The 20,957-nt window shown below is 42.7% G+C and overlaps 1 long non-coding RNA gene across 1 annotated transcript; it reads right to left on the bottom strand.

The window, feature by feature from the left end:
- Nucleotides 1-15,413: 15,413 nt before the first annotated feature.
- LOC119354700 lies at nucleotides 15,414-18,402 on the bottom strand. Its single transcript, XR_005171184.1, has 2 exons — nucleotides 17,799-18,402; nucleotides 15,414-17,098 (listed from the first exon to the last, which is right to left on the bottom strand). It is a non-coding gene; the product is annotated as an uncharacterized LOC119354700 (long non-coding RNA).
- Nucleotides 18,403-20,957: the final 2,555 nt, after the last annotated feature.

The raw sequence follows: 20,957 nt of genomic DNA, 5'->3' as shown, positions 1-20,957 counted from the left end.
GGGGGGAGTCCTACTCCCAGAGGGAGTAGGACTCCTCCTGGCGCGCCTCTCCTGGCCGGCCGGCCCCCCTCCCTTGAACCTTTATATACGGAGGCAGGGGCACCCCCTAGAGACACAAGTTGATCCACGTGATCATATTCTTAGCCGTGTGCGGTGCCCCCTTTCACCATAGTCCTCGATAATATTGTAGCGGTGCTTAGGCGAAGCCCTGCGACGGTAGTACATCAAGATCGTCACCACGCCGTTGTGCTGACGGAACTCTTCCCCGACACTTTGCTGGATCGGAGTCCGGGGATCGTCATCGAGCTGAACGTGTGCTAGAACTCGGAGGTGCCGTAGTTTCGGTGCTTGATCGGTCGGGCCGTGGAGACGTACGACTACATCAACCAAACACTTCCGTTGTCGATCTACAAGGGTACGTAGATCATACTCTCCCCTCTCGTTGCTATGCATCACCATGATCTTGCGTGTGCGTAGGAAATTTTTTGAAATTACTACGTTCCCCATCAATGGCATCCGAGCCTAGGTTTTATATGTTGATGTTATATGCACGAGTAGAACACAAGTGAGTTGTGGGCGATATAAGTCATACTGCTTACCAGCATGTCATACTTTGGTTCGGCGGTATTGTTGGACGAAGCGGCCCGGACCGACATTACGCGTACGCTTACGTGAGACCGGTTCTCCCGACGTGCTTTGCACATAGGTGGCTTGCGGGTGACAGTTTCTCCAACTTTAGTTGAACCGAGTGTGGCTACGCCCGGTCCTTGCGAAGGTTAAAACAGCACCAACTTGACAAACTATCGTTGTGGTTTTGATGCGTAAGTAAGATTGGTTCTTGCTTAAAGCCCGTAGCAGCCACGTAAAACATGCAACAACAAAGTAGAGGATGTCTAACTTGTTTTTGCAGGGCATGTTGTGATGTGATATGGTCAAGACATGATACTAAATTTTATTGTATGAGATGATCATGTTTTGTAACCGAGTTATCGGCAACTGGCAAGAGCCATATGGTTGTCGCTTTATTGTATGCAATGCAATCGCGCTGTAATGCTTTACTTTATCACTAAGCGGTAGTGATAGTCGTGGAAGCATGAGATTGGCGAGATGACAACGATACTACGATAGGAGATCAAGGTGTCGCGCCGGTGACGATGGTGATCACGACGGTGCTTCGGAGATGGAGATCACAAGCACAAGATGATGATGGCCATATCATATCACTTATATTGATTGCATGTGATGTTTATCTTTTATGCATCTTATCTTGCTTTGGTTGACGGTAGCATTATAAGATGATCTCTCACTAAATTTCAAGATAAAAGTGTTCTTCCTGAGTATGCACCGTTGCCAAAGTTCGTCGTGCCCAGACACCACGTGATGATCGGGTGTGATAAGCTCTACGTCCATCTACAACGGGTGCAAGCCAGTTTTGCACACGCAGAATACTCAGGTTAAACTTGACGAGCCTAGCATATGCAGATATGGCCTCGGAACACTGAGATCGAAAGATCGAGCGTGAATCATATAGTAGATATGATCAACATAGCGATGTTCACCATTGAAAACTACTCCATTTCACGTGATGATCGGTTATGGTTTAGTCGATTTGGATCACGTAGTCACTTAGAGGATTAGAGGGATGTCTATCTAAGTGGGAGTTCTTAAGTAATATGATTAATTGAACTTAAATTTATCATGAACTTAGTCCTGGTAGTATTTTGCAAATTATGTTGTAGATCAAAAGCTCGCGTTGTTGCTTCCCTGTGTTTATTTTGATATGTTCCTAGAGAAAATTGTGTTGAAAGATGTTAGTAGCAATGATGCGGATTGGATCCGTGATCTGAGGTTTATCCTCATTGCTGCACAGAAGAATTATGTCCTTGATGCACCGCTAGGTGACGGACCTATTGCAGGAGCAGATGCAGACGTTATGAACATTTGGCTAGCTCAATATGATGACTACTTAATAGTTTAGTGCATCATGCTTAATGGCTTAGAATCGGGACTTCAAAGACGTTTTGAACGTCATGGAGCATATGAGATGTTCCAGGAGTTGAAGTCAATATTTCAAGCAAATACCCGAGTAGAGAGATATGAAGTCTCCAACAAGTTCTATAGCTAAAAGATGGAGGAGAATCGCTCAACTAGTGAGCATGTGCCCAGATTGTCTGAGTACTACAATCGCTTGAATCAAGTGGGAGTTAATCTTCCAGATAAGATAGTGATTGACAGAATTCTCTAGTCACCATCACCAAGTTAGTAGAACTTCGTGATGAACTATGATATGCAAGGGATAACGGAAACGATTCCCAAGCTCTTCGTAATGCGGAAATTGACGAAGGTAGAAATCGAGAAAAACATCAAGTGTTAATGGTAGACAAGACCACTAGTTTAAAGAAAAGGGCAGAGGAAAGAAGGGGAACTTCAAGAAGAACATCAAGCAAGTTGCTGCTCAAGTGAAGAAGCCCAAGTCTGGTCCTAAGCCTGAGACTAAGTGTTTCTACTGCAAAGGGACTGGTCACTGGAAGCGGAACTAACCCAAGTGATTGGCAGATAAGAAGGATGGCAAAGTGAACATAAGTATACTTGATATACATGTTATTGATGTGTACTTTACTAGTGTTTATAGCAACCCCTCAGTATTTGATACTAGTTCAGTTGCTAAGATTAGTAACTCGAAACGGGAGTTGCAGAATAAACAGAGACTAGTTAAGGGTGAAGTGACGATGTGTGTTGGAAGTGATTCCAAGATTGATATGATCATCATCGCACACTTCCTATACTTTCGGGATTAGTGTTGAACCTGAATAAGTGTTATTTGGTGTTTGCGTTAAGCATGAATATGATTTGATCATGTTTATTGTAATACGGTTATTCATTTAAGTAAGAGAATAAATTGTTGTTCTGTTTACATGAATAAAACCTTATATGGTTACACACCCAATGAAAATAGTTCGTTGGATCTCGATCGTAGTGATACACATAATCATAATATTGAAACCAAAAGATGCAAAGTTAATAATGATAGTGCAAGTTATTTGTAGCACTGCCGTTTAGGTCATATTGGTGTAAAGCGCATGAAGAAACTCCATGCTGATGGGATTTTGGAATCACTTGATTATGAATCACTTGATGCTTGCGAATCATGCCTCATGGGCAAGATGACTAAGACTCCGTTCTCCGGAGCGAGCAACTGACTTATTGGAAATAATACATACTGATGTATGCGGTCCGATGAGTGTTAAGGCTCACGGCAAGTATCGTTATTTTCTGAACTTCACAGATGATTTGAGCAGATATGGGTATATCTACTTGATGAAACATAAGTCTGAAACATTTGAAAAGTTCAAAGAATTTCAGAGTGAAGTGGAAAATCATCGTGACAAGAAAATAAAGTTTCTACGATCTGATCGCGGAGACAAATATTTGAGTTACGAGTTTGGTCTTCAATTAAAACAATGTGGAAAAGTTTCACAAACTCATGCCACCTGGAACACCACAGCATAATGGTGTGTCCGAACGTCATAACCGTACTTTATTGGATATAGTGCAATCTATGATGTTTCTTACCAATTTACCACTATCATGTTGGGGTTATGCATTAAAGACAGTTGCATTCATGTTTAAAAGGGCACCATCTAAGTCCGTTGAGACGACACAATCTGAACTGTGGTTTGGCAAGAAACCAAAGTTGTCGTTTCTTAAAGTTTGAGGTTGCAATGCTTATGTGAAAAAGTTTCAACTTGATAAGCTCAAACCTAAATCGGAGAAGTGCGTCTTCATAGGATATCCAAAGGAAACTATTGGATACACCTTCTATCAAAGATCCGAAGGCAAGACTTTTTGTTGCTAAATTTGGAAACTTTCTAGAGAAGGAGTTTCTCTCGAAAGAAGTGAGTAGGAGGAAAATAGAAAACTTGATAAGGTAATTGTACCCTCTCCCTTATTGGAAAGTAATTCATCACAGAAATCTGTTCTTGTGACTACTACACCAATTAGTGAGGAAGCTAATGATGATGATCATGTAACTTCAGATCAAGTTACTACCGAATCTCATAGGTAAACCAGAGTGAGATCCACACCAGAGTGGTACGGTAATCCTGTTCTGGAAGTCATGTTACTAGACCATGACGAACTTGCGAACTATGAGGAAGCGATGATGAGCCCAGATTCCGCGAAATGGTTTGAGGCCATAAAATCTGAGATATGATCCATGTATGAGAACAAAGTGTGGACTTTGATGGATTTGCCCGATGATCGGCAAGCCATAGAAAATAAATGGATCTTCAAGAGAAAGACGGACGCTGATAGTAGTGTTACTATCTACAAAGCTAGAATTGTCGCAAAAGGTTTTCGACAAGTTCAAGGTGTTGACTACGATGAGATTTTCTCACTCGTATATATGCTTAAGTCTGTCCGAATCATGTTAGCAATTGCCGCATTTTATGAAATCTGGCAAATGGATAAACAAAACTGCATTCCTTAATGGATTTCTTAAAGAAGAGTTGTATATGATGCAACCAGAAGGTTTTGTCAATCCTAAAGGTGTTAACAAAATATGCAAGCTCCAACGATCCATCTATGGACTGGTGCAAGCATCTCGGAGATGGAATATACGCTTTGATAAGTTGATCAAAGCATATAGTTTTATACAGACTTACGGTGAAGCCTGTATTTACAAGAAAGTGAGTGGGAGCACTACAGCATTTCTGATAAGTATATGTGAATGACATATTGTTGATCGGAAATAATGTAGAATTATTCTGCAAAGCATAAGGGAGTGTTTGAAAGGAGTTTTTCAAAGAAAGACCTCGGTGAAGTTGCTTACATATTGAGCATCAAGATCTATAGAGATAGATCAAGACGCTTGATAAGGTTTTTCAATAAATACATACCTTGACAAGATTTTGAAGTGGTTCAAAATGGAACAGTCAAAGAAAGAGTTTCTTGCCTATGTTACAAGGTGTGAAATTGAGTAAGACTCAAAGCCCAACCACGGCAGAAGATAGAAAGAGAATGAATATCATTCCCTATGCCTTAGTCATAGGTTCTATAAAGTATGCCATGCTGTGTACCAGATCTATTGTATACCCTATCACTGAGTTTGGCAAGGGAGTACAATAGTGATCTAGGAGTAGATCACTGGACAGCGGTCAAAATTATCCTTAATGGAATAAGGATATGTTTCTCGATTATGGAAGTGAAAAAAAGGTTCGTCGTAAAGGGTTACGCCGATGCAAGTTTTGATACTAATCTAGATGAATCTAAGTTTCAATCTAGATACATATTGAAAGTGGGAGCAATTATCTAGAGTAGCTCCGTGCAGAGCATTGTTGACATAAATATTTGCAAAATACTTACGGATCTGAATATAACAAACCCGGTGACTAAAATTATCTCACAAGCAAAACATGATCACACCTTAGTACTCTTTGGGTGTTAATCACATAGCAATGTGAACTAGATTACTGACTCTAGTAAACCCTTTGGGTGTTGGTCACATATCGATGTGGACTATGGGTGTTAATCACATGGTGATGTGAACTATTGCTATTAAATCACATGGCGATGTGAACTAGATTATTGACTCTAGTGCAAGTGGAGACTGAAGGAAATATGCCCTAGAGGCAATAATAAAGTTATTATTTATTTCCTTATTTCATGATAAATGTTTATTATTCATGCTAGAATTGTATTAACCGGAAACATAATACATGTGTGAATACATAGACAAACAGAGTGTCACTAGTATGCCTCTACTTGACTAGCTCGTTAATCAAAGATGGTTATGTTTCCTAACCATGGACAAAGAGTTGTTATTTGATTAACGGGATCACATCATTAGTTGAATGATCTGATTGACATGACCCATTCCATTAGCTTAGCACCCGATCGTTTAGTATGTTGCTATTGCTTTCTTCATGACTTATACATGTTCCTATGACTATGAGATTATGCAACTCCCGTTTGCCGGAGGAACACTTTGTGTGCTACCAAACGTCACAACGTAACTGGGTGATTATAAAGGAGCTCTACAGGTGTCTCCAAAGGTACATGTTGGGTTGGCGTATTTCGAGATTAGAATTTGTCACTCCGATTGTCGGAGAGGTATCTCTGGGCCCTCTCGGTAATGCACATCACATAAGCCTTGCAAGCATTGCAACTAATGAGTTAGTTGTGAGATGATGTATTACGGAACGAGTAAAGAGACTTGCCGGTAACGAGATTGAACTAGGTATTGAGATACCAACGATCGAATCTCGGGCAAGTAACATACCGATGACAAAGGGAACAATGTATGTTGTTATGCGGTCTGACCGATAAAAGATCTTCGTAGAATATGTAGGAGCCAATATGAGCATCCAGGTTCCGCTATTGGTTATTGACCGGAGACGTGTCTCGGTCATGTCTACATTGTTCTCGAACCCGTAGGGTCCGCACGCTTAAGGTTACGATGACAGTTATATTATGAGTTTATGCATTTTGATGTACCGAAGGTTGTTCGGAGTCCCGGATGTGATCACGGACATGACGAGGAGTCTCGAAATGGTCGAGACATAAAGATTGATATATTGGAAGCCTATGTTTAGATATCGGAAGTGTTCCGGGTGAAATCGGGATTTTACCGGAGTACCGGGAGGTTACCGGAACCCCCCGGGAGGTATATGGGCCTTAGTGGGCCTTAGTGGAAGAGAGGAGAGGTGGCCAGAGATGGGCCGCGCGCCCCTCCCCCCCTTGGTCCGAATTGGACAAGGAGAGGGGGCCGGCCCCCCTTCCTCCTCTCTCTCCTCTTTCCCCCCTTCACGAATCCTATTCCAACTAGGAAAGGGGGGAGTCCTACTCCCAGAGGAAGTAGGACTCCTCCTGGCGCGCCTCTCCTGGCCGGCCGGCCCCCCTCCCTTGAACCTTTATATACGGAGGCAGGGGCACCCCCTAGAGACACAAGTTGATCCACGTGATCATATTCTTAGCCGCGTGCGGTGCCCCCTTCCACCATAGTCCTCGATAATATTGTAGCGGTGCTTAGGCGAAGCCCTGCGACGGTAGTACATCAAGATCGTCACCACGCCGTCGTGCTGATGGAACTCTTCCCCGACCCTTTGCTGGATCGGAGTCCGGGGATCGTCATCGAGCTGAACGTGTGGTAGAACTCGGAGGTGCCGTAGTTTCGGTGCTTGATCGGTCGGGCCGTGAAGACGTACGACTACATCAACCAAACGCTTCCATTGTCGATCTACAAGGGTACGTAGATCATACTCTCCCCTCTCATTGCTACGCATCACCATGATCTTGCGTGTGCGTAGGAATTTTTTTGAAATTACTACGTTCTCCATCAGTAACCGCGTGGCATAGGTTGTCGATACTTCCAATCGGGCTTCAATTTTTATATTGAGTTGACCGGGAACAGGCTTGGAGTTGTACAGACCAAACCGGCAACGTGTTGAAATTGGATTGGAGTTTCATTGAGGGACCGGGTGAAAGTACAACTCATATAGCGTCAAAACACAGGACTATACTACCACGTACGAAAAATTGGTATTGACGGACGGACGGACGCGATCACATGAATAGTATCACCTCGGATGTAGAAAAAATAATATAGGTGAAAAAATTGAAAGCGTAAATTCACGGGAAGAAGCGTATTGTGACGGTGAACCCACGGAGTCAATCCATACTTTATTATTAAGGATAGACTAGCACAAATGCCCGTGCGTTGCAACGGGAAAAAACAACGGTTCCTATGAATGGGCCAGGTCGAGCAACTATGCCATAAGGCAATGGATGGATCGTTGATTAGGACATGCATGGGTATGATTCCCAGTAAATTGATTAGACTGAAGAGTGTAATTTTATTGTTAATAGCACAAATGCCCGTGCATTGCAACGGGAGAAAACACTGATTCTTACCACTCAAAATTGGCCAGGTCGAACGGTTAGACATGTACTTGTTTTAACTACAAAATTTAAGTAAAAAAAGCACAATCCATAATAGCACATTCTCTAGAAAAAAGTAATTATGTATAAGAGCACAAGCTTGCTGTCCAATAACGCAATCTCCAAGAAAAATAGCCATTTCTTTTAGGGCTATATACATAGAAAATAGTGAGGTAAAAATTCTTCACAGAGAATGCACATTGGTACTTTTAGATTTTTGGATAAAGATATGTTTATGATGGCACAACCGATATATGTATATAAGATGATTCTAGGCAGCTAATTGTCTATTTTTAATAAACTAAGAGGGCCTGATGTACTATTTTCTAATTAAGAACTTTTAGGCAAAATAAGTAAAGGAACGCTTTGGATGGATGAGCAAATTAATTGGACAAGCAGATGATTAGAAGTTGTATCTAGGCCATTGTTGTACGTACGTGTTTAGGCAGCCAACCAAAGTTTGTATAGCCGACTATAACTCCGGCGTGCAGTACTTCATTTTCGCAGTCCTGTCCGAGGAAGCCCGTCGTCTCATCCTTGCCGAGTCCGCCTATAACCTCAGGTATGCAGCATCAACTTGTATCTGAGCAGGCCGGCGTCCCGTCCTTGCCGTGTCCGCCTACACAACTTCGGCCGGCGTCGCGTCCGAGCGTGCAGGATGTCTGAGCAGCCCAGCGTCTTCTTGTCCGAGCGCGCAGGATGCATGAGAAGCCCGGCGTCCCGCCCTCTTCGGAATGCAGGATTTCATCAACATGTTGTCTTTGCCGCTGTGTCCGAGCAACCCAACGTCTCGTCCTTGCCGACAACTCCGGCATGCAGGATTGCATCAACATGTTGTCTTCGCCGCTGTGCCCGAGCAGCCCCGCGTCTCGTCCTTGCCGTGTCCGGCTACAACTCCGGCACGCAGTACCGACCATGCTTCCTTTCTCTTGTTTTCCTGTGCTTCCTTTCTCTTTCTCAGCTCATTGTTTGTTTTATGGAGCGGCTGGTTGATGTTACAAAGAACTTCAAAACCTATATAAACTGATGAGAATCGATTTAACAGGGCGAGGTGAAACTATTGAGAAACTAATAAGCAGGCAACAAACTATTTTTTGCGGCCTTTGTAAGTCGAGGCGTGGCTGTCGGCCATAAGGCCGAGCAGCGTAGCGAGCTGGCAAGTCTCTGGTGATAGTTGGGCTACGGTGCGGTTTTGGGGGATAGATGGGCTAACACCCAGGTGGGAACGACCAGCCTATGCGAACCATATATGGGTTGAGGTGCGGGCGGGGGCGACCGGCCTAACCGGGACGGACTGCTGGGAACGAACAAAGGTTTGAGGAACCGAATCGTTTTTTTCTTATATGCTTTAGTACCATCTCACGTATATGTTTTAAATTCAAACTGAAAGCGTAAATTCAAAGGAAAAAAGCGTATTGTAACGGTGAACTCACGGAGTCAATCCGTGCTTTATTATTAGGGATAGATTCATTCTTTAAATGACTATTGGTACATTCTGAACTTTAAAAGTAGAACATGAAATAAATAGCAATATCAAAAAATTTGAAGTAATACCAGCAACAAGCTAACCAATCGAGTGTGATAGTTGCAGTAAGCATCTATTCAAAAATAATAATGCATCAAGCATATTCTGCTCATATTTTTTAGTTAAGAATTTCTTTTGTGTGGAACTCACATCAAAACGAATTTTAACAGAAAAAATTTTCTTGGAGGAATTCATATTAACATGTTTGATGCTTCCTGGGTTTGAGTTGAATCTGTAAATATATTCCATGAAAAAAAATAATTTGTAAAATATATGCTCGATACCCTTAACTGAAGCTATTACTCTGAATTCGCCCTCATGTCACTTCCTATGTTTATTATCTATATCTACTTTGTGCTTCTTTTAACTAAAAGAAATATAGCCAATTTAATTCACAAATGACACCAAGATAACCAGATCATATGTTCAAGTCACAGCCCACCCCTTGTCTCCTGCTATGCAACCACACAATTAGAGATGCGTACCAGAGCACTGAAGCGAACAAAAAAAAACCAGGGATGCTTCCTTCCCGATGCATGTTGTTCTTGATGTCGAAGGACCGTGGCTTGTGTAGAGAGCAGACCATCAGATAATTATGCACACCAAGCCCAGCACGTTGGACACACGCCACACACATGACGGCAGAGACGCATGCAGCCGGCCAGCATGCTTTGCCGCCCGAGTGGTGCACATGAGCGCGCATCGCACGTCACACTCGCTGGACATAGTTACCGGACGCACGCGGCACACCAGCACAGCCCATGTCCTCGTCAAACCCACTGTCTGCTGCTAGACAACGGACGTCTCGGTCGTCTCGTCCTCGTGTTCCCTTCTTCCTCCTCTCCAATCGGGAACTGCTAATTCCCTAGATAGATTAGGCGGGCGCGTAGGCGACAGACGGTCTCGAGCGTTGCCAGAAAGCGCCATGGGGCTCTGGGACTCGCTTCTCAACTGGTTCCAAAGGTTTGCCGCCTAGCCCTCTTCTTCCATCCTTTTTGCTCATGGTCGGTAGGAGGGACGAAGCACCCTGTGGAACTTGCCTCATCGTATGCCTCCTCTCATCCGATGGCTCTATCTGCTAGTCCGCCTCTACTGCCGGATCCACCTTTTGCCTTCTCTTTCATGAGCCAGTATTTATTGGAGGGTTAGAGGCGGCATCCAGTGTTGCGGAGATTGGTGTCTCGTGTAGGAAACAAACACGAGCGGGGAGACCGGGAGTGCTTGCGAACAAAAAGACTCCAAGTGGGCAACATATATAGGACAAAAAAATCACCTAAACGGGGCAGACGAAAACAACAACGCGGCGGGGGATATATAGATAGATTAAGTACCACCTTGAATATAGAAATAAATATAGACGTGTTGAAGAAAAAAACTGAAAGCGTAAATTCACGGGAAGAAACGTAAGGGCCCGTGCGTTGCAACGAAATAAAAAAATGTCCACACACTTTCTTAATGACAAAACACAGCGTGCAAGCCATAATAACCAAGCTCTCCTTTTTTAGTGAGAGACTCATGCATTCATGGTAAAAACTAATGTATATTTAAAGGTAGATGCATGATGTTAATATCATATAGTATGATTTATATAACCATGAATGCCACTATATCGTAGATAAAAAATATATCAAATGAGATACTTTTACTTTATGAAATATCATAAACTTTGTGAATACTTCAAATGATATTAGTAGAAACTGTAAATTTTTCAGAAATTTAGAAAATCAAATAACATACTTAGAGTTTGAACCTACTTGAATTTAAATTTAGTTTGAATTTGAATAGGAAATATTAACTATATGTAATACTCCTATGTAAATATTTTATTTGGATCTTTAGTGCTCCATATAAGCAAACATAAATTCTACAAGGCATTTGAATGAATTTTGGTTCAAACAATCCAATTTTTGTTTGAAATAAAACGAAAGTAGAAAAGGAAAATAGACAGAACCCATCCCATGAGTAGATGGGTCCTCTCTCTGTTTATTGGATCAGATCTCTTTCTTGTTGGCACCTGCAACCAGCTATCTCATGTATGCCCTTCTCTCTCGATCCATCTGATCTCGTATGATAAATTGAACCCACACCTCACCCCATTTTTCTTTCTTTCAGACTTGTTGATTGTCTACTTGCGGACATATAAAAATCGGTGGGATTTGATGTGAAGTAGCAAGGTGGTACTATCAATTAACAGAAGCAAACTTTGTCTTGTAAAAGAAACTGAAAGGCAACTCTGCTGGTTGCATCCTTTACTACGTAATAACGTAGAGGTTCTTGGGTTGATCCCAAAAAAGAGCAATATTTTTTCCTTATTTCAGGATGCCTTGCAGTTATTTTTGCCTAGATGGGCTAAGGGTCAATAGCGGCTTGGTGAAGAGGGTGTTGGGGAACGTAGCATAAATTCAAAATTTTCTTACGTGTCACCAAGATCTATCTATAGAGTCATCTAGCAACGAGGGAGGAGTGGATCTACATACCCTTGTAGATCGCGCGCGGAAGCGTTCAAGAGAACGGGTTGATGGAGTCGTACTCGTCGTGATCCAAATCACCGATGATCCTAGCGCCGAACGGACGGCACCTCCGCGTCCAACACACGTACGGAGCAGCGACGTCTCCTCCTTCTTGATTCAGCAAGGGGGGAGGAGAGGTTGATGGAGATCCAGCAGCACGACGGCGTGGTGGTGGAAGTAGCGGGATTCTAACAGGGCTTCGCCAAGCGCTGCGGGAGGAGGGAGATGTGTCATGGGAGGGAGAGGGAGGCGCCAGGGCTTAGGTGCAGCTGCCCTCCCTTCCCCCCCCCCCCACTATATATAGGGCCAAGGGAGAGGGGGGGCGCAGCCTTGGCCCTTCCTCCAAGGAAGGGTGCGGCCAGGGAGGAGTCCATCCTCCCCAAGGCATCTAGGAGGTGTCTTCCCCCTTTAGGACTCTTTCTTTCCCTTATCTCTTGGCGCATGGGTCTCTTGGGGCTGGTGCCCTTGGCCCATATAGGCCAAGGCGCACACCCCTACAGCCCATGTGGCCCCCGGGGCAGGTGGACCCCCTTGGTGGACCCCCGGACCCCTTTCGGCACTCCCGGTAAATACCGATAATGCGCGAAACTTTTCCGGCGACCAAAACAAGACTTCCCATATATAAATCTTTACCTTCGGACCATTCCGGAACTCCTCGTGACGTCCGGGATCTCATCCGGGACTCCGAACAACTTTCGGGTTACCGCATACTAATATCTCTATAACCCTAGCGTCACTGAACCTTAAGTGTGTAGACCCTACGGGTTCGGGAGACATGCAGACATGACCGAGATGACTCTCCGGTCAATAACCAACAGCGGGATCTGGATACCCATGTTGGCTCCCACATGTTCCACGATGATCTCATCGGATGAACCACGATGTCAAGGACTTAATCAATCCCGTATACAATTCCCTTTGTCTAGCGGTACGATACTTGCCCGAGATTCGATCGTCGGTATCCTGATACCTTGTTCAATCTCGTTACCGGCAAGTCTCTTTACTCGTTTCGTAACACATCATCCCGTGATCAACTTCTTGATCACAGTGTGCACATTATGATGATGTCCTACCGAGTGGGCCCAGATATACCTCTCCATTTACACGGAGTGACAAATCCCAGTCTCGATTCGTGCCAACCCAACAGACACTTTCGGAGATACCTGTAGTGTACCTTTATAGCCACCCAGTTACGTAGTGACGTTTGGCACACCCAAAGCACTCCTACGGTATCCGGGAGTTGCATAATCTCATGGTCTAAGGAAATGATACTTAACATTAGAAAAGCTTTAGCATACGAACTACATGATCTTGTGCTAGGCTTAGGATTGGGTCTTTGTCCATCACATCATTCTCCTAATGATGTGATCCCGTTATCAATGACATCCAATGTCCATGGTCAGGAAACCGTAACCATCTATTGATCAACGAGCTAGTCAACCAGAGGCTTACTAGGGACATGGTGTTGTCTATGTATCCACACATGTATCTGAGTTTCCTATCAATACAATTCTAGCATGGATAATAAACGATTATCATGAACAAGAAAATATAATAATAACTAATTTATTATTGCCTCTAGGACATATTTCCAACAAAGGACGGGGCGCAGCAAGTCATTACGCATCAGCTTCGTCGCCGCGCCGCCGGGCTGCCAGGCGTAAAATAAAGTAGTCGTCCGAGGGCTCGTCCGTGGGACTGAACAAGAGCTTTGGCCGGCCGGCGGCGACAGACTGTGGTTTGCTCGCCGGAGGTGGAGCTTGAAGAAGCGCGGCGATGAGAGCGTGGCCTGCCACGAACATGAGAAGCCGGCAAGTAGGCAAGGATTTCCGTGACGACTTTGTGTGGCAACGGCGACCTCTGTGCCGAGGCATCATCGTCCTGCTGCTTCTCCTGCTCGTGTGCCGCTATCGATCCTTGTGCTTAATTGTTCTTGGATGTGGTGGCTTCCGATGATGGCCCGATCGGTGATCTCTTGCGTGGCTGCCCATGATGGCTTGATCTAATTTAAAACGGGGAGAGATCCAAGTTGGCTATGTGAAGCAGGAATTGTGCTTGTGTACGTAGACGTCGCAAGTTGGTGTTTGAGTTTGATTCGGTTTGGGCGTCGCGTGTCTTGTTTCCTAGCTAGTGTCTACGTGTTTGTGTAGTACCACGTGACCAAAACTAACGTCGTCATGATCACATGAATAGCACTAGAAAATAATTTAGATGAAAAAAATTGAAAGCGTAAATTCACGAAAAGAAAGCGTATTGTGACGGTGAATTCACGGAGTCAATCCGTGCTTTATTATTAGGACTAGTACAAATGCCCGTGCGTTGCACCGGGCGAAAAAAGGCATAATCAGCTTGCCATTGTGCATCATTTTTAGACCCAATTTTAATAAATATCCATAACAAGGTTAAGCATGAAAATTTCTTATTTTTAATAAAAGTTAAAGTTTTCATAAAAAATGAAACACTTTTAAGAATAGTTAATGTTTCATGAAAACTGAAACATTTCTCTTTAAAAGAACATTTTTATGGAAAAATATATTTGAACAGATGTCTTTTATGAAAAGATTTTTTTAGTTGTACATTTCTAGATGGACTTTGTTTTAGTAAAAATAATGGAACTTTCTTCGGGGAATTTTTAAGTGTTCTAAAAATGCGACCATATTTTTTTAAACAGAGATAGTGTGAATATATGTAAAACTGTGTATATTTTAAAGCTATTTTTACCGTGTTAATTTTGTTAATTTTTTTACAGATATTTTTTGTAGCATTTTTGTTAGGTAATTTTTACAGATGGTTGTTTGGTGGGAAGAGTTAACTATTTGGGCTTAGCCCAAACAAAGCACTTGACGTTAACTTTTATTAAAATAAGGACGCACGAAGTCATCTTCCTTATCGTTCCCCATTTCAAGTCTCTTTTGTTGAAGTGCTCTACGCCGCCACCCGCATCATGTCTACCTTCTTTGTCGACATGGACCTATCCCTTCCTCCGGTGGTGCGCCTAATTAATGGAGGGTTCCCGATGGGGTTAGGGGGGAGGGGTGCGAGTAGTCGCCGTTTGGTGCCCTGTCCGCTGCGTTCGCCCTGTCAATCACAACCCCTACCAGCTGCGGTCGGAGTTGATCAATTGTTTCATCCAAAGCGGCATATATGGCCATGAATGTAAATGAAAATATTAAAAGGCAACAAAACTACTTTTTGCCGAATAATACGCCACCGCAATCATGGCAGTCCAGTTAACGATTTTAATTGAAACTGAAGCCATTATTGAATACACACACAATAATAAAAGCACCAAAGTAGCAACTAAAGGGTTTGATTTCAGTCAAAGAATATAGCATTACATCAATAGCAAAACATGATGATATTTGTGAAAAATAATAATAAGAGCACTGCAACTGCTAGTAAAAGCAATATTATCCAACATGATAATTTGAACCAGCACATAGGACCACCATCAACCACAACATACTCACACAATTTTAATTAAACAGTACATGTCTAATTTTTTTATGAAAGCTAGAAACTGAAAGTCATTTACAGCCAACAATTTGTAATTGACCCTACTGGTCTACATCCAGTGAATTATGAGATACCATTTCTTTTCCTACATATCTAAAGGCACCATCAGGGATGCCAGCCAACAGAGAAGCTTCCTTTTTCAGAAATAGCACACATGTCCTGTTTTGACAGAATGGAAGTTAGCACCACCAAGTAAATCAATCTTAGAAAAAGAATAAAGTTCCGAGATGAGCTTACATTATCAATTTGCACAAATGTATTGTCATATCTTTTCTTACGGATTCATATTGGAGAATAAAATTGTCCCAGAATCAACAAAATGTTCGGATTACTTTACAAAGATCATCATTTTTTGTTAATATGAAACCTTATGAATCGTATCTCCTCAAATATGTACGTCTCCCAGCCGCAAGTCACCACCTCTCTTCCATCCATTTTAGAAGCTTCACCATTCACCACGACGCCTCTGAGCCACCGCCATCAATTTCTTTGAAAACTTAGATAGATAGATAGATAGATAGATAGATAGATAGATAGATATATAGTGCACTAAAAGAGAAAAAATTCATAAGAAAAGTAATGTATACACCTGATATCCTAACTACCAAGAACCGAACTGTGGTAAAAACAAACTAATACACACCATGGCTATCCAACAACACAGAGTAGTGACAAATCTGAACCGGATCCCCTTTCCATAGGATCTGATATACCTTCAGGCTGATTAACTCTAGGTGTTCTATGAAAACTCTGAAAGTCTGAATCAACTCATGTGCAACTTTTGACGATGGTGCAAATGGAGAGGCGTCACAAGATTGGATCCTTATACTGCTATATACTGTAGTACATTTAAAGCAAATAAGCTAAGAAATTGGACAGCAGGATGAAGGTGCACCACACCATCCAATTCTAAAAAGGTGGTGGCTAATGGTCTTCCTCGTTGAATCCATAAGGAGTATGCTTTTATATCCTTGAACTAAGCTGAAACTCAAGAGCTCTAAAATCTGAACGTAAAAACTTGATTTCTTGGAAGGAGGGCCACTGCACCAAATCGTGTTGCCTCGCCCGTGCATCACCGAAGCTGGGGCACTTATTTAACCCGCACATGGTGACTCATACATAAGAGAAGACCCAAGCAGAGCGATCAAGCCGTGCAATTCAAGTTATTAAAATACCAAATAGTTATTGTATCTGGACGGACAGTCTTATGTAAAACATTTAAATAATACGTAGTAGTTTGCAAGGAGATACATACTATTTTTCAAATGGCGTGTATATAAGTATACAACTGATACCACTTCAACTAAAAATAAACCTACCCTTGCCCATCAGAGAGCATGTTTTAATTTGTTCATGACCTCTGCATTTTATTCAGAAACAAGCATGCACCAAGATACTCACATAGAAAGCAGAAACCTCAAAATTCCATATGCTTTCTGTTTTTAAAACCGAGTTCCAGGTGGATTCCATATTCTAACTGCACTTTACAGGAATGGACCTACAATCATATTAAGAGGATCCTTTCATCTTGAGCTGGTGCTTCAGCTGTTGGAACACTTAAGCTCAGATCTTCAGTATGATTTTCTTTAAGTGTAGGATCGAACAAAACCTACATGATAGATTGCTTATATTGATTAATAATCATTCAAGCAATTTTCTTGCACAGATAACACTACGTCATGAAACATATTGCTGGTATATCTTTGTTCAGTTTTTGTAATAAGATAAAGTACTTAAATGTGTGCTTACATCTATTGCATGATCTGAAGGAATAAACCAAATCAAAAGCGACTCTATGGTCTAATTATCTCTTTACTATTAATAATACTACAAATAGAACTCTGGTACTAATTCTACAGAAAAGATACACCAAATACACTATCAGGTTCAGTACCAACACCAGTTTAGACATCAAAACATATTTATAGTATAGTGGTACAGCTGCAGGTGTAAAGTCGTGCAAATTCTCGATGGTACAAACTGTAAGCTGGCAAATTGTCGATGCAATGTAGGTGCCAAATAAGTGTTGGTGTCATACCACAGTGCACTGACACAAAGCATAAAGGAGAATGGCATATTAACATTTCATTGTTGTACCAAAGAACAGACCATAGCTTCACTGCTAAGATTAATGCGGTAGTAGCACTGCAATGACTTGTCAATAGTGACCTCGCTCCAGAATGAGAGCAATTACAATAGGTTAAAACTGTTTACCAAAAAAGAGTATCAAATAGATAGAAGATAGTTTTGCTGAAATAGATCGGGACTTTGAGAGATCAGATCAAGGAGAGACGGGTAGTGCATGTAACCTTAGGGCAGGATGGCACCCACGATCTGGTTGCTGTGTCGGGGACCGGAGCAGAGGGCGTCGGTCAAGACCAGGAGTTCCCGAACTTCATCCACGATTTTGCATCATCCTCCCGCACGAGGAGCAGAAGCGCCACCATCCCCGAAGCACAGGACGTCGAGGTGGACGTGGTTGCAAGCCTTAGAAAAGGACGGGGTGCCGCCGCCGTTGAAGCGAGGGGATCGAAGGTCGGGGAGGCCCGCCCCTACCCCCCGTCATGCCTCGCGCGGAAGCGCCGCCGTCCGCCTGGTTTCGGTGAAGCTTTCAGCCGTCGCGCCGCCCTCCTTCCTTCCCTTTGGCTCCCCTTCTCGTGCCTGCTGCCCTCCATGGCCGTCCCTTGGCTAGGTTGTGCCCTTCGTCCCCAACCCTGCGAGGCTGCGGCAGTGGCAGCTGCCGGCGCTGCAGCTCGGCGGCGTGTGGAGGTGATGGGCCGTGGAAGTTTGGGCGACGGGGGCGGCGGCGCGTGCAGGATTGGGGACGATGGGTGCGGTGGAGGCAGGGTGTGCGGGAGGATTCGCTCGGGTAGGGTTTGCTCTGGCTCGGGTGCGGGTTGGGATCACGAAACGTTTGACGACGGATGAAACTACACACGACTCCCCGAATTAGTACCACCTCGTTTATATTACAATTTTGTCTATATAAATCATAAAAGCGTATTATGACATGAGAAAAAAGTGTATTGTGACAGTGAACCCACGGAGTCAATCCGTGCTTTATTATAAAACTAGCACAAATGCCCGTGCGTTGCAGCGGGAGAAGAACAAAACCATACTTCATAAACCCGATAGCTCAAGACCCTTCCCCCTCCTCCTCCTCCCACGACCGACTACCACACATGATGACATCAGTAAACTCTTTGAAATCTTGCACACTGCCACATGATAAACACACATGAAAAGATGTGTTGTGCAAAACATAACCGTGAAAGGAATTCGTAAGTATACTGTAGGTGCGTGCAATTTAAATCACAGAAATATCTACCTGGTCGCGAGTATCTCTTCAGGGATTTTTTGACGTTGCTTAGTGATGCCCAAAAAATATCGCACTATAACAAAAATAGTAAAGTCTTAGTACAACATTCTTGCTTCACTACGGAGGCAACAAAGATTTCCATGAACCAGTGTTGGCTAGGTTTAGGGACTGGGTAGCATAGCGCTATTTGTGTCCAATGATATTAGAAGCATTTTTTGCGGGGCAATGATATTATGAGCATTGTACAAAGATCCTCCATCAGTGCGGAGTTTGTGTTACACACAACACGTAGTCCAATTGCTTGTGCTTTGGTGACCAAAATTATTTTTATTAGGAGCACTCTAAGAGTTTGTGATGGGCGCTAGCATGTCGAGCAGAAAAATAAGAGCAAATGTTTTGTTCTCAGAAAAATATTGTACATGACCAACATAGAATGAGTCATGTTTATTATGATTTAGACATAGTATTTTTTTGCGCATGTTAAACAACTCCAACATAATTTGCTATTAAGTTATAATTTGATGTCAATTCAGATATAAAAAGTAGTTCAACTTGCCTGATGCATGCACGAAGACGTTTAGTGCCATTATATCCCATTTGGAGACCCTCTCTTTCCTTTTTTTAGTTTTATATATTTTCCTTCCTTACCTTATTATTTATGGGAAACTTTCCATTTTTTTCTGTCTAGAGATGAAATACCGGCCCTCTTTCTTTCCTTATTCCGCCATCAACCCGCCCTCTTTCCTTCTTTATTTTTCTCCCTCTTTCTTTCCTTAGTCTGCCATCAACCCGCCCTCTTTCCTTATTTATTTTTCTCTCTTTTCTTTCTTATTCTGTCATGAAATCGCTCTTCTTTCCTTCTTTGTTTTTCTCTTTTTTCTTCCTTATTATGAAAGGACTTATTTCCTTCTTTATTGATTTCCGAGATGGCTCCTTGATACCGAGAAAACTCGAAGATGTATATAAATTACAAAGACTAAGTTTAAGAAAGCGGTATGGGACTATTTATTGCACCAGGTTGTGGGCCAGCCTCGCCCGTTCGGTAGTGTGGCTTCCTTCGGGTGGGACGGAATAATGTGGCCCCTCCTGGCTTGGTAGAGTAAGAGGGTAATCCTTGTTTTTATAAATATACAATGTGCCAGCTGAGTTGGTGGTTTGCTCTATGCGCTTTTCTGGCAGCTGGCGTTCGAATCCTCGGCATATAATTTTTAGTTTTTGCGCCCATTCACATATCAGGTGGGCCGGCTATCAAAAATCTGGATGGCCTGTCACGCGCGAAAATAATTATATATGGAAACAACAGACAGACGAAAATCGTGGCAGAAAGATGAATAGTATCATCTCAGATGTGGAAAATAATATAGGTGAAAAAAATTGAAAGTGAAAAAAAAAATTGAAAGCGTAAATTCACGGGAAGAAGCGTATTGTGACGGTGAACCCGCCCTCTTTCCTTATTTATTTTTCTCTCTTTTCTTTCTTATTCTGTCATGAAATCCCTCTTCTTTCCTTCTTTGTTTTTCTCTCTTTCCTTCCTTATTATGAAAGGACTTCTTTCCTTCTTTATTGATTTCCGAGATGGCTCCTTGATACCGAGAAAACTCGAAGATGTATATAAATTACAAAGACTGAGTTTAAGAGAGCGGTATGGGACTATTTATTGCACCAGGTTGTGGGCCAGCCTCGCCCGTTCGGTAGTGTGGCTTCCTTCGGGTGGGACGGAATAATGTGGCCCCTTCTGGCTTGGTAGAGTAAGAGGGTAATCCTTGTTTTTATAAATATACAATGTACCAGCTGAGTTGGTGGTTTGCTCTATGCGCTTTTCTGGCCGCCGGCGTTCGAATCCTCAGCATATAATTTTTAATTTTTGCGCGCATTCACATATCAGGTGGGCCGGCTATCAAAAATTCAGCATATAATTTTTAATTTTTGTGCCCATTCACATATCAGGTGGGCCGGCTATCAAAATTTTGGATGGCCTGTCACGCGCGAAAATAATTATATATGGAAACAACAGACGGACGAAAATCGTGGCAGAAAGATGAATAGTATCATCTCGGATGTGGAAAATAATATAGGTGAAAAAAATTGAAAGTGAAAAAAAATTGAAAGCGTAAAATCACGGGAAGAAGCGTATTGTGACGGTGATATA

Source organism: Triticum dicoccoides, chromosome 2A (genome assembly GCF_002162155.2).
Source record: "Triticum dicoccoides isolate Atlit2015 ecotype Zavitan chromosome 2A, WEW_v2.0, whole genome shotgun sequence".
Lineage (NCBI taxonomy): Eukaryota > Viridiplantae > Streptophyta > Magnoliopsida > Poales > Poaceae > Triticum > Triticum dicoccoides.
Note: the sequence above shows the minus strand (reverse complement) of the source record. Positions and strands in the feature narration are given on the sequence as shown.